Genomic DNA, 11,062 nt, shown 5'->3' with positions numbered 1-11,062 from the left:
ACTCGCCCATTTTCCTCGCAGATGAGTATGAGCTCTATCTGTGAAATTCCACTTGTTAAGCCTCACCCCTGAAGTACACCAGTTTTTAACTTTTACTGGCATTTTTGTTGTAAAGGTAACAATTCAAGTGGAAGTGGTTTCCACGCTAGTCACGTAACCCGTCAGAGGGGGGAACGCATTAGGGGACCAGTTACCTTAGTCTCTGATTCCTGGGCGTTGTGGTTGAGGTGGGGGCAATATTGGCTTCATCTTCCTAGGGAATCAAAGTAACTTGTCCCGGCCCTGGACATAAAGTAAGTGTTTGATATATGGAGACTCTACCTGTGTGACTCCCTCAAATATAAAATTGTGGTTCCTTTACTTCTTCAGCTGTGGATATATTTTCAATGTCTCAGATGAAAATACAACTTTTTCTCATAAATCTCAATAGGGAAAAATGAAATAAAAAGGCTGAAAGAATAAAAAAAGCATACCACAAGTCAATTTACGCAAGAAAAGAAAGTAGTGAGTATGAGACTTTTAAAAATGTCATTATTTTGTTGATACTGGAAATCATTGTAGCAATTCAGATAGAAAAAATGATATGCTTATGAACAACTACCACCAGATTATTTTCTGAATCTTTTGATAGGCCTATCTATCTGATCTTTTGGGAATCAGGCAAGAACATCTATGTATCTATGAATGGGGGGCAGCTTTAAATGGCATTGCAGGCCGCTTCTGAGCTACAGATCGTGCAGTCTTGATCTAATAACAACTATATCATTTCCAGTGCACACAGTTTATGGAGAACAGTGCCATCAGCTGATAAGTCTGCATTTGAGATATCACAGTACCTAGCTCAGTGAAACGGCACTGATAACATCACCGTGCTAAGTGTGCCGTGTCCATTTTGATGAACAAGGCAAAAAATTGGGTTTGTTAGGCTCCATGAGTTGTGAACACTCCTGACACCGTTCACAGGCCAGACTCTATAATGTCTCCTGGCCACTCAGAAAAATCTCTGCTGCACAAAAGTCTTTCTTCTCAAGTTGCCATATAAACGATTGCCTTTTAAAAATAAAGGACCATAATAACATGAATAGCCATATGACTCACAGTCACAGATGTCAACTAAATAAATCTCACCGCCATTTCAATTCTTTATAAACCTTTATAAACCTCAGTATGTGGCAGATAATCTTCTTTATGACCCATCGTTATATTGGATAAGTTTATGGCTGTTAAAATCCATTGATGGACCTCCGAGGCTGCGGACACATAATTACTGGGCTAGATTGTTCCATCAATATCCAGAGTGTGTTTATGTAGTGAGGTCTCGGGCAGTGTTATTAGGCGGCGTAGACTTCTCAGAGCATCATTTTATCACTCGTTAACTGCCCGTCTTCTCCTCCTTGAGGATCGCTTCAATTCATTAATGCAGTGTAACATGATTAGGAGCTGACTCTGGGGATGTTTTGTAAAACGCCTATTAATCACATCACTTTTACGGTGACGTATAAAAAACAGTCCGATTTTGTATCCAGCAGTCAATTAGGCAGCAAACAGGCAAGTGAAAATGCAGACAATTATTTGTACATGTAAAATATACAACACCATACAAGTAGTCACAGAAGGAGAACTTATTTTTTTATTACAAGATAGGGCCCCATTTGTCAGTTCGTCATTGGTCTATATTTCCAAGGCCCTATTCAGACATACGTTTCTTTCTCATATGTGGGAAAAAAATGTCGGTGTGCAGGATCAGATTTTCAGCATTTTTTGGTCAAAGAGTCAGTATTTGCCATCAATGATTAATCCAAAAAACAAAAAAAAGATGGACATTTTTCAAGTTTCTACTAGTTATTCTAGTTATTAGTTGTATGCAAAGCAATAACAATAGGGTGTATTTTACTTGGCCTTCATGTTTTCAATTGACGGAGTCCTCTGAGATGCAGAGCCAGGAACAAGAGCAAACTTCGTAATGCATTTTGAAGTCTCATTTGGACTCCACTGTTTTATGTCTAATCTTAAAATATGGACCTAAAACTAAGAGTCAGGTAGTTGCTAACTACATACCTGTCGTACCCAGCACCAGGTCAGCGTGGTTACCAACCACTCCTGCTAGCAAGGCAGCTGCTCCACATCAACGGAGCAGCTATTCTTCTTCCGGGCTGCCCTGTTGTTGGGGTGTGATTGTTGACTTCATGCTTATTGAGAGCCGGCTTCCCGCAGTTACGCAGAAGGGTGACGACTGTCAATGAGCATGACATCAACAGTCACGCTCCGTCAACAGAGCAGAATGGAAGATAAGCCACTGCTCTGTAGACATGACTTCAATGGAAGCCACTGAATCACTGGGAGGAGTGGTCTGTGACTGCTCTTTAGCTGGCAGAGATCGGCGCAAGGAACAACAGACAGGTAGTTAGCAACTGATGCCCTGTACGTTCACAGTCACATTGTAAAAAAAAATATAGTCTCAGATAACCCATTTAACGTTGATACCCTCCTCCTACTATTATTATTTATTTATATAGCACCATTGATTCCATGGTGCTGTACACGAGAAGGGGTTACATCAAAATACAAATATCACTTACAGTAAACAAACTAACAATGACAGACTGGTACAGAGGGAAGAAGAACCTGCCCTTGCGGGCTTACATTATACAGGATTATGGGGTAGGAGACAGTAGGTCGGGGGTTGCAGTAGTTCCGATAGTGTTGAGGTGGCCGCGTGGTCATTGCAGTTTGTAAGCTTTTTTGAAGATATTGGTTTTCAGGTACCGTCTGAAGGATCCAGATGTGGTGGGGCACAGAATTCCAGAGGATGGGGGATATCCAGAATAAATCTTGGAGGCAATTGGGTGAGGCGCGAAGAAGTGTGGAGGAGAGAGGGAGGTCTTGGGAGGACTGGAGATTACGTGAGGGAAGATATTGGGAGATTAATTCAGAAATATACAGAGGAGAAAGGTTATGGATGACTTTGTAGGTCAGTGTTAGTAGTTTAAACTGTATACACTGGGAAATTGGGAGCCAATGAAGGGATTTGCAAAGAGGGGAAGCAGGAGTGTAGCAAGGAGAGATTAATTAGTCGGGCAGCAGAGTTAAGGATGGACTAGAGTGGTGCGAGAGAGTTAGAAGGTAGGCCACAGAGGAGGATGTTGCAGTAGTCAAGGTTGGAGATGATTAGGGTACGCACAAGCATTTTAGTAGAGTGAGGGTTGAGAAAAGGACAGATTTTGGAAATATGTTTGAGCTAGAGGCGACAGGAGGTGGCGAGAGCTTGGATGTGCGGTTTGAAGGACAGGGCAGAGTCAAGGGTTACTCCAATGCAGCGGATTTCCGGGACAGGGGAAAGTGTGATGTAATTTATTGTGATTGATAGATCAGGTAGGAAAGATATGTGAGATGGAGGAAAGATAATTATTTCAGATTTGTCCACATTGAGCTTGAGGAAGCGAGAGGAGAAGAAGGAGGATATGGCTGATAGACACTTTATGATTCTGGACAGCAGAGAGGTGACTTTAGTGTCATCAGCATATAGATGGTACTGGAAGCCATATGACTTTATGAGTTGTCCCAGGCCAAGGATATAGATTGAGAAGAGAAGGGGTCCTAGGACAAAGCCTTGAGGGACACCAACAGTGAGAGGGAGAGATGACTAGGTTGTGTGGGAGTAGGAAACGCTAAATGTGCAGTTGTTAAGGTATGAAGAGATCCAGGATAGGGCAAGGTCTTTGACACCAAAGGAAGGGAGGATCTGTAGTAGGAGGCAGTGGTCAACTGTGTCGAAGGCAGAGGGCAGGTCTAGAAGGAGGAGAATAGAGAATTGTCTGTTAGCTTTGGTTAGCCTACCTTTCGCTTCGCCCTCTGCACCATCTGAGTCCCATGGGCTGGCAGAAGTACCGTTGGTTCCATTGAACAATAAGAGGTAGAGTCCTTTTCCAACTTAATATGTCTCAGCACATTCCAGCCAGTTACAACATTAGCATTAGGTTCCAAGCAGTTCATGTTCTCCGCTTTCCCTACGCTTTCTCCTTTGTCCGCCTGTACATTACAGGGACATATCGCCTCTTGCGATAATACAGCTTCCTCCCTGTGCGAGTTCAATACACGGAGTGTTCCTCCATCCGTTTCGCCCCGGTATGAAAGGCATCAACCCAAGCAATGATCTGCCACAAGGTGAGAGATCTGTGTCCCTGTACTGGTTAAGGTTCACTTCTTGACTCCTGTTCTGGACTGTGGAAAGTGCTGCTGCCTCAACTGACCCTGAATGGCTGGGTGTATGGCTTGTATGTTGCGGAGCTGACTGCCCAGCATTGGCACTGGGCCCCTACTGACTGCAAAAGAGGAAAACACTTTACTTGACACAGACAGCCCCTACTACATGACTATGTAGAATGTAGTGTCCTATCTAGTGTGTGATAGCAGGTCCTACACTTGCCCTATACTATAATACATAGAATGGTAAAAGCATAGCCAATTTAAACTTTTAAAAGGGGTAGAAATGGCACACCCCCTTACACAGCGATAATGCTTGTGCCCAAAGGGAGGACTCTGCGTGCCCGCTCTGGCATGCGTGCAATAGGTTCACCCCCCCTGTCCTAAGGTAACTATCTTAAAATGTGCCCTGGTACCTCCCTTCCCAAAAACGAAATCAAAGCTGAAAAGAAGAATATTAGAGGTGTAGAATCAAATCCAAAAATTAAATTAACCCTTTCCAATACACTGAGTTTTTCACAAACCGATAGACTTGAATGTGTGATTTTAATCCAGGACCCACATCAAAATTAGACAAGCCTCTGTTTTTTGGGATTTTTAGGGAACACTTGGTCCCCAAGAATACACAGACATGTGAACAGCCTCATAGGTTATAATGAGTGCTTTTGTGAAAAACAAAACCCGGAGATCGGAAAGAGGCCTTAGGCCAGCTATTCAAATTAGATGGCTATCTACCAACAGGCATCTCAACCGATTCTCCCATACACAGGAGAGCTATTAGAACTGAGCACTCCTGTGTTAACATGTCTAACATGTCATCTGGCGGCCTATCTACCGGAGAACAATGTGACTGACAGTCCAAAATCAGAACTGCCCGACTGACCTCTCACCTGATAAGTTGGTAGGCGCCACCATACACATTAGACCGGTGGCTGAACCTGTTGACACCTGTGGGTTCATCCAACATTAATCTAATGTGTATGAGGGACTGTCGTGTCAGTGAATTGTTAGGCTTTGACCGCTATTGTTAATCAACACCCCAAAAGGGATAGTTTATAATATATTCATCAAAATCTCTAAATAAAAATAAACATGTCACTAGTTTTCTAAACATGCATTCATTTTCAGTTCCATTATACTTCAATATGACATAGACGTAGGAAGAAACAAATTTACCATTATTTACTAAACTGCATCGCATTCAGCTATCATTAGAGAAGATTTGTGAAGCATTTAGTGCATTTAGTCCAATATTTGGCTCATTCTACCCTACATACGATGGGAGTTACTGTTTTATTAGAGAAACAGTTCTGCTCTTGCAGAGTTACGATCTAAATAGACATTTTAATGTCTGATAAAAAAAACAACGCTTTCCTGCTATTAGTATGTTAATACCACAGAGAATGGCTCTCTTACGACATGTAGGTACCATAGCAACCAGCCCATAAGCCCCCTCACTTTAGTGATCATAGAAAAACAGACCAAGCTCAGGTTTTAACTCCTCTTCAAACAAAAACTCAATCCTAAACTGAAAAACACAGGAACTTCAGCAAAAGGTGAAGCCTCAACAATGATAAAAAGCAACGATATAGTCCTTAGTTATGTATTTTCTGTGAAACTGCAACAACCTAACATCTAAACAGCTTGCAATTACATAAGTAATTCTACATACAACTGATAACAAAATCACAATGTGCTCTTCTAATAATGTACACATGTACAGTATTTATTCATTTATGCCAATATAACTCATTTTTAAATTTGCTCTGTTTTGCATATATCATTACTCTAAGGGCAATCATCCAGACTCTATATACCCTCCAAGATACACTGCAAGAGGGGGCTGAAAGGAGCAATGTGATACAGGATGAGGTATGGTATAAATGGACTGAGATGATGCACTACAGCAGGGGTCCGCAACCTGTAGCTCGGAAGCCACATGTGGCTCACGGTCCCAGGAATTGTGGCTGGCGACTGTCTGCCAGCTTGGTGCATTAGCTCCAGGTCTAGCATACAGGTATGAAGAGTACATCTCAAAATTGTGAATTTTTGAGTAGCCCAGCACAGAAGATCAGATCTGGATGCACATATACTGTTCTTACGGGTTTAGAGATGTTTTAGGTATGGTATGCTGGAGGATGATACTACCTATTAGAGGAGGTTCCTGAAGCTGGATGCAACAATGTTTTGGGAGTCCTTGATGGGATAATACTGAATGGGGGCATTGTGGGAACCTCTGGATCTCAGTGTACTGCTTTGGAGTGATTTCTGTGGAAAAGCTTCGGTTATCATTATACCCGCAATGGTGGCTTTGGTTGACACAACTTTGAGGGGGACAGAAGCAGAATGTTGCTCGTGACCACCTCTCAGGAGCTGAATGTGGCTTGTGACCCTCTCTCAGTGCTAAATGTGTCTCTCAAGGTCAAAAAGGTTGGGGATTGCTGCACTACAGGATGGGGTTCTGTATACAGGGACTGAGATTAGTTGAGCTGTGTTATTGCCTGCTGCTGAGAGACCAGTGATGTGAAACGGCAAATACCACTATAATGATGCATACTGCAAAGAATTGTCTTCTGTCATATGCACCAATAGAGCAGCATCTGATTTGTTAGCATCAAGCAATAAACACAGCTCTCCTCTGATAATGTAGAGAAAAAATGAGCTGTGCTAAAACTAGCTAATGATGTAAAACCAAAGTGCAGCTATACTGATGTATATGGCAGAAGATAAAATCGGTCAAGCAGGGCACTGAACAGGAGCAGACATTGAATAGGATCATAAGATGAAGTCAACACTTAAATTAGCTTAATAATTACTCAGAAACAAGGCTAGTCAGTGACACACAGGACAAGAGCACTGAGTTGAAGCAAGTGCTGCTGGGAACTGTAGTTTTAGCAGATAAGACTAGGACTACCCATTCTGCTGTGTGAAGCTGAATGCACAGTGAGGCAGATGGAGATAAAAAAACCACAAAGAATATTTTTAAAAAACACAAAAAAATGAGCTTGGTTTTAGTTGGTATACATGCAGCACATAAACGCATGTTCACATTGGCCATAAAGCGCACAAAACCTACAAGAAACAAAATGAGCAAAAAACCCTGCTGTAATAACATAAAAGCCATCCCACCGTCATCAATGTGCCCCTGATTGGGACGGAACCTACACTATCTAATATTAAAAATCTTACCATGTGTCAGAGTTGACCTCAGTGTTTGCATAAGGGACGACAAAATGATCGAGTACCAATCTATGGACACCAGTCTGGGGAGGCTTTTAAATTTAATTACCAGCTCAGGAAAGGGAGGCCATGCCCCAGCTTGCACAAAATGCAAAACTACAAAGAAAAAACACAAAAATTGAGCTTGGATTCAGTCGGCATACATGCAGCACATAAACGCATGTTCACATTGGCCATAAAGCGCACAAAAAAATAATATTTATGTTGGACTTAGTATGTACAGCACTATAAAAACATTTTGAAGGTATGCAAAAAATGCTGCAAAATAAAAAAATACAAAAATGTAAATTATCGTTTATTTTTATCAATTAATAAATATGGAAACTAGCCCCCTCAAAGAACTTATGCAGATGTGTGGTGAGCACCTTGAACCCCCAGGTGCTTCACAGAAGTTAAAAACGTTGAGCGGTGAAAATAAAAAATCACATTTTTCCCACAAAAGTGTTGTTTTAGCCCCAATTTTTTTATTTTCACAAGACAAACAGTAGAAAACGCACTTTACAATTTGTTGTGCAATTTATCTTGAGTATGCCCATACCCAATATTTGGATGAAAACTACCACTTGGGGGCACAGCAGGGCTTGGAAAGGGAGGAACGCCATTTGACTTTTAAAGGCAAAATATGCTGGAATAATTAGCAAACGCTTGGAGAGCTCCTGATGTGCCTAAACTAAACCTCTCATGGAATTTATCTAGATGAGTGGTAAGCACCTTGAACCCCCAGTTGCTTCACCGAAGTCTATAATCTTGAATCGTGAAAATGAAAAAAAAATTAATTTTCCCCACAAACATGTTCTTTTAGCTCCACATTTTTCATTTTCACAAGAGTAACAGGAGAAAATTACCCCCAAAATCTGTTGCTCAATTTCTTCTGAGTACCCAGATACCCTATATGTAGAGGAAAATTATTGTTTGGGAGCACAGCAGGGCTCGTGAAGGAAGAAGCGTTATTTGACTTTTGGAGGTCAAAATTGACTGGAATCATTAGCGGATGCCATATCGCGCTTGGAGAGGGCCTGATGTGCATAAACAGTGGAAACCCACCACAAGTTAACCCATTTTTGGAAACTAGACCCCTCTAGGAATGTATTTACATGTGTGGTGAGCACTTTGAACCTCTAGGAGCTACACAGTTTATAACAGAGCTGGGAGATTAAAAAAATCATATTTTTCCCACAAAAATGTATTTTGGCTGCACATTTTTCATTTTCAGAAGGGTAACAGGAGAATATGGACCCCAAAATCTGTTGTGCAATTTCTCCTGAGTACGCAGCTACCCCATATATAGGGAAAAACTACTGTTTGGGTGAACAGCAGGGCTCCAAAAGGAAGGAATGACATTTTGGTGCACAGACTTTGATGGAATGGTCTGCCAGAGTAATGTTGCATTTGGGGAGTTACTGATGTGCCTAAACAATGCAAACCCCCCACAAGTGACCCCATTTTGGAAACTTTACCCCTCACGGAATTTATCTAGATGTGTGGTGAGCACACTGAACCCACAAGTGCTTCATAGAATTTTACAACATTGATCTGTGAAAATGAGAAAATATTATTTTTTTCCACAAAATTGTTTTATCCTCAATTTTTTTTTATTTTCACCCCAAAATGGACCCCACAATGTGTTGTGCAATGTCTGCTCATAATACCTATACCCCATATGTGGTCGAAAACTACTTTTGAGTCACAGTGCTCAGAAGAGAAGGAGCGCTATATTGGAGTTCAGATTTTACTGGACTGGTTTGAGGGTGCCATGTCACATTGGCAGAGCCCCTGAGGTGCCAGACAATCAGAACCCCCCCCCCCCATAAGTGACCCACTTTACAAATTAAACCTCTCAATTAACTAGCAGTGCAGTGATCACACAGTATTAACATCACAGGTGTGGCACAGAATTTTATACCATTGGGCATTGTAGAAAATATAACTACATTTTTACTACCAAAATAATGGTTTAGCCCCAGATTTTACTTTTTCACACTGGGAAATGGGTAAAAATGGCACCAAGATTTGTCTCACAATTTCCGCTGAATGTAGAAATATCCCATATGTTGCTGTACAGTACTGCTCAGCTATACAGTGAGACTTGAGACATCTAATTGCTAGAAGATCAGAATTCCCCCTCAAGTGACCCCATTTTGAATTTAAACCTCTTTGGAAATGTATCTACAGGTGTCGTGACGATTTTGACTCCATGGGTGTTTCCCAGAAAACAGTGGATGCAGTGGACCTCATACATTAAGAGAGGTCTGGATACACATGATGAGAGCATTATACTGCCTCTGTACAAATCCCTAGTTAGACCGCACATGGAGTACTGTGTCCAGTTTTGGGCACCGGTGCTCAGGAAGGATATAATGGAACTAGAGAGAGTACAAAGGAGGGCAACAAAATTAATAAAGGGGATGGGAGAACTACAATACCCAGATAGATTAGCGAAATTAGGATTATTTAGTCTAGAAAAAAGACGACTGAGAGGCGATCTAATAACCATGTATAAGTATATAAGGGGACAATACAAATATCTCGCTGAGGATCTGTTTATACCAAGGAAGGTGACGGGCACAAGGGGGCATTCTTTGCGTCTGGAGGAGAGAAGGTTTTTCCACCAACATAGAAGAGGATTCTTTACTGTTAGGGCGTTGAGAATCTGGAATTGCTTGCCTTGAGGAGGTGGTGATGGCGAACTCAGTCGAGGGGTTCAAGAGAGGCCTGGATGTCTTCCTGGAGCAGAACAATATTGTATCATACAATTATTAGGTTCTGTAGAAGGACGTAGATCTGGGGATTTATTATGATGGAATATAGGCTGAACTGGATGGACAAATGTCTTTTTTCAGCCTTACTAACTATGTTACTATGTTACTATGTTACATGTGTTGTGACTGTCACCCAGTCGTGACGCATGCAGCTGCGGCGCCGAACAGCTAATTTTTGGGGGGCGCTCCAGGTATCCGGGTTCCCGATGCTGCTTATTCGGTAAGCGATATAGCTGTTCGGATAAGCTCTTATCTGAAGCTAATCGATCATCCCTAATAATAATTTAACCAGACAAAAAATAAAATTCTCATAAAATACAGTAGAATAAGATTTTAACACCTCAGGAAGCTGCAGCTTTTCTACACTTAACTATAGTTCAATATTGTGTTTTTTTTTCATATGGTTTTCATTATTTATATTTGAAAGTCTTCTACAGGCCACTGAGTGATTTTCTATAATAAATACAAAAAAAGCATTTTCCCTTTATATTCTTTTAAAAATGGCTTAGCGTAATGGCTCAATAGGAACGTTGATGCCCAGTTTGGTGCCCTGCTGTGGAATTGCCAGTTACTTGTGTCCATGATTCACTTATGATCATTAGAATTTGCCCAACACCCACCAGTGTATGTCCTTTATTGGTGTAAAGCATCACTCCACTGATTAAAGGGACACTGTCACCTGGATTTGGAGGGAACAATCTTCAGCCATGGAGGCGGGGTTTTCGGGTTTTTGATTCACCCTTTCCTTACCCGCTGGCTGCATGCTGGCTGCAATATTGGATTGAAGTTCATTCTCTGTCCTCCATAGTACACGCCAGCGCAAGGCAAGATTGCTTTGTGCAGGCCTGTACTACGGAGGA

Source organism: Ranitomeya imitator, chromosome 2 (genome assembly GCF_032444005.1).
Source record: "Ranitomeya imitator isolate aRanImi1 chromosome 2, aRanImi1.pri, whole genome shotgun sequence".
NCBI lineage: Eukaryota > Metazoa > Chordata > Amphibia > Anura > Dendrobatidae > Ranitomeya > Ranitomeya imitator.
The sequence above is the reverse complement of the archived record's forward strand: the minus strand, read 5'-3'. Positions refer to the sequence as shown.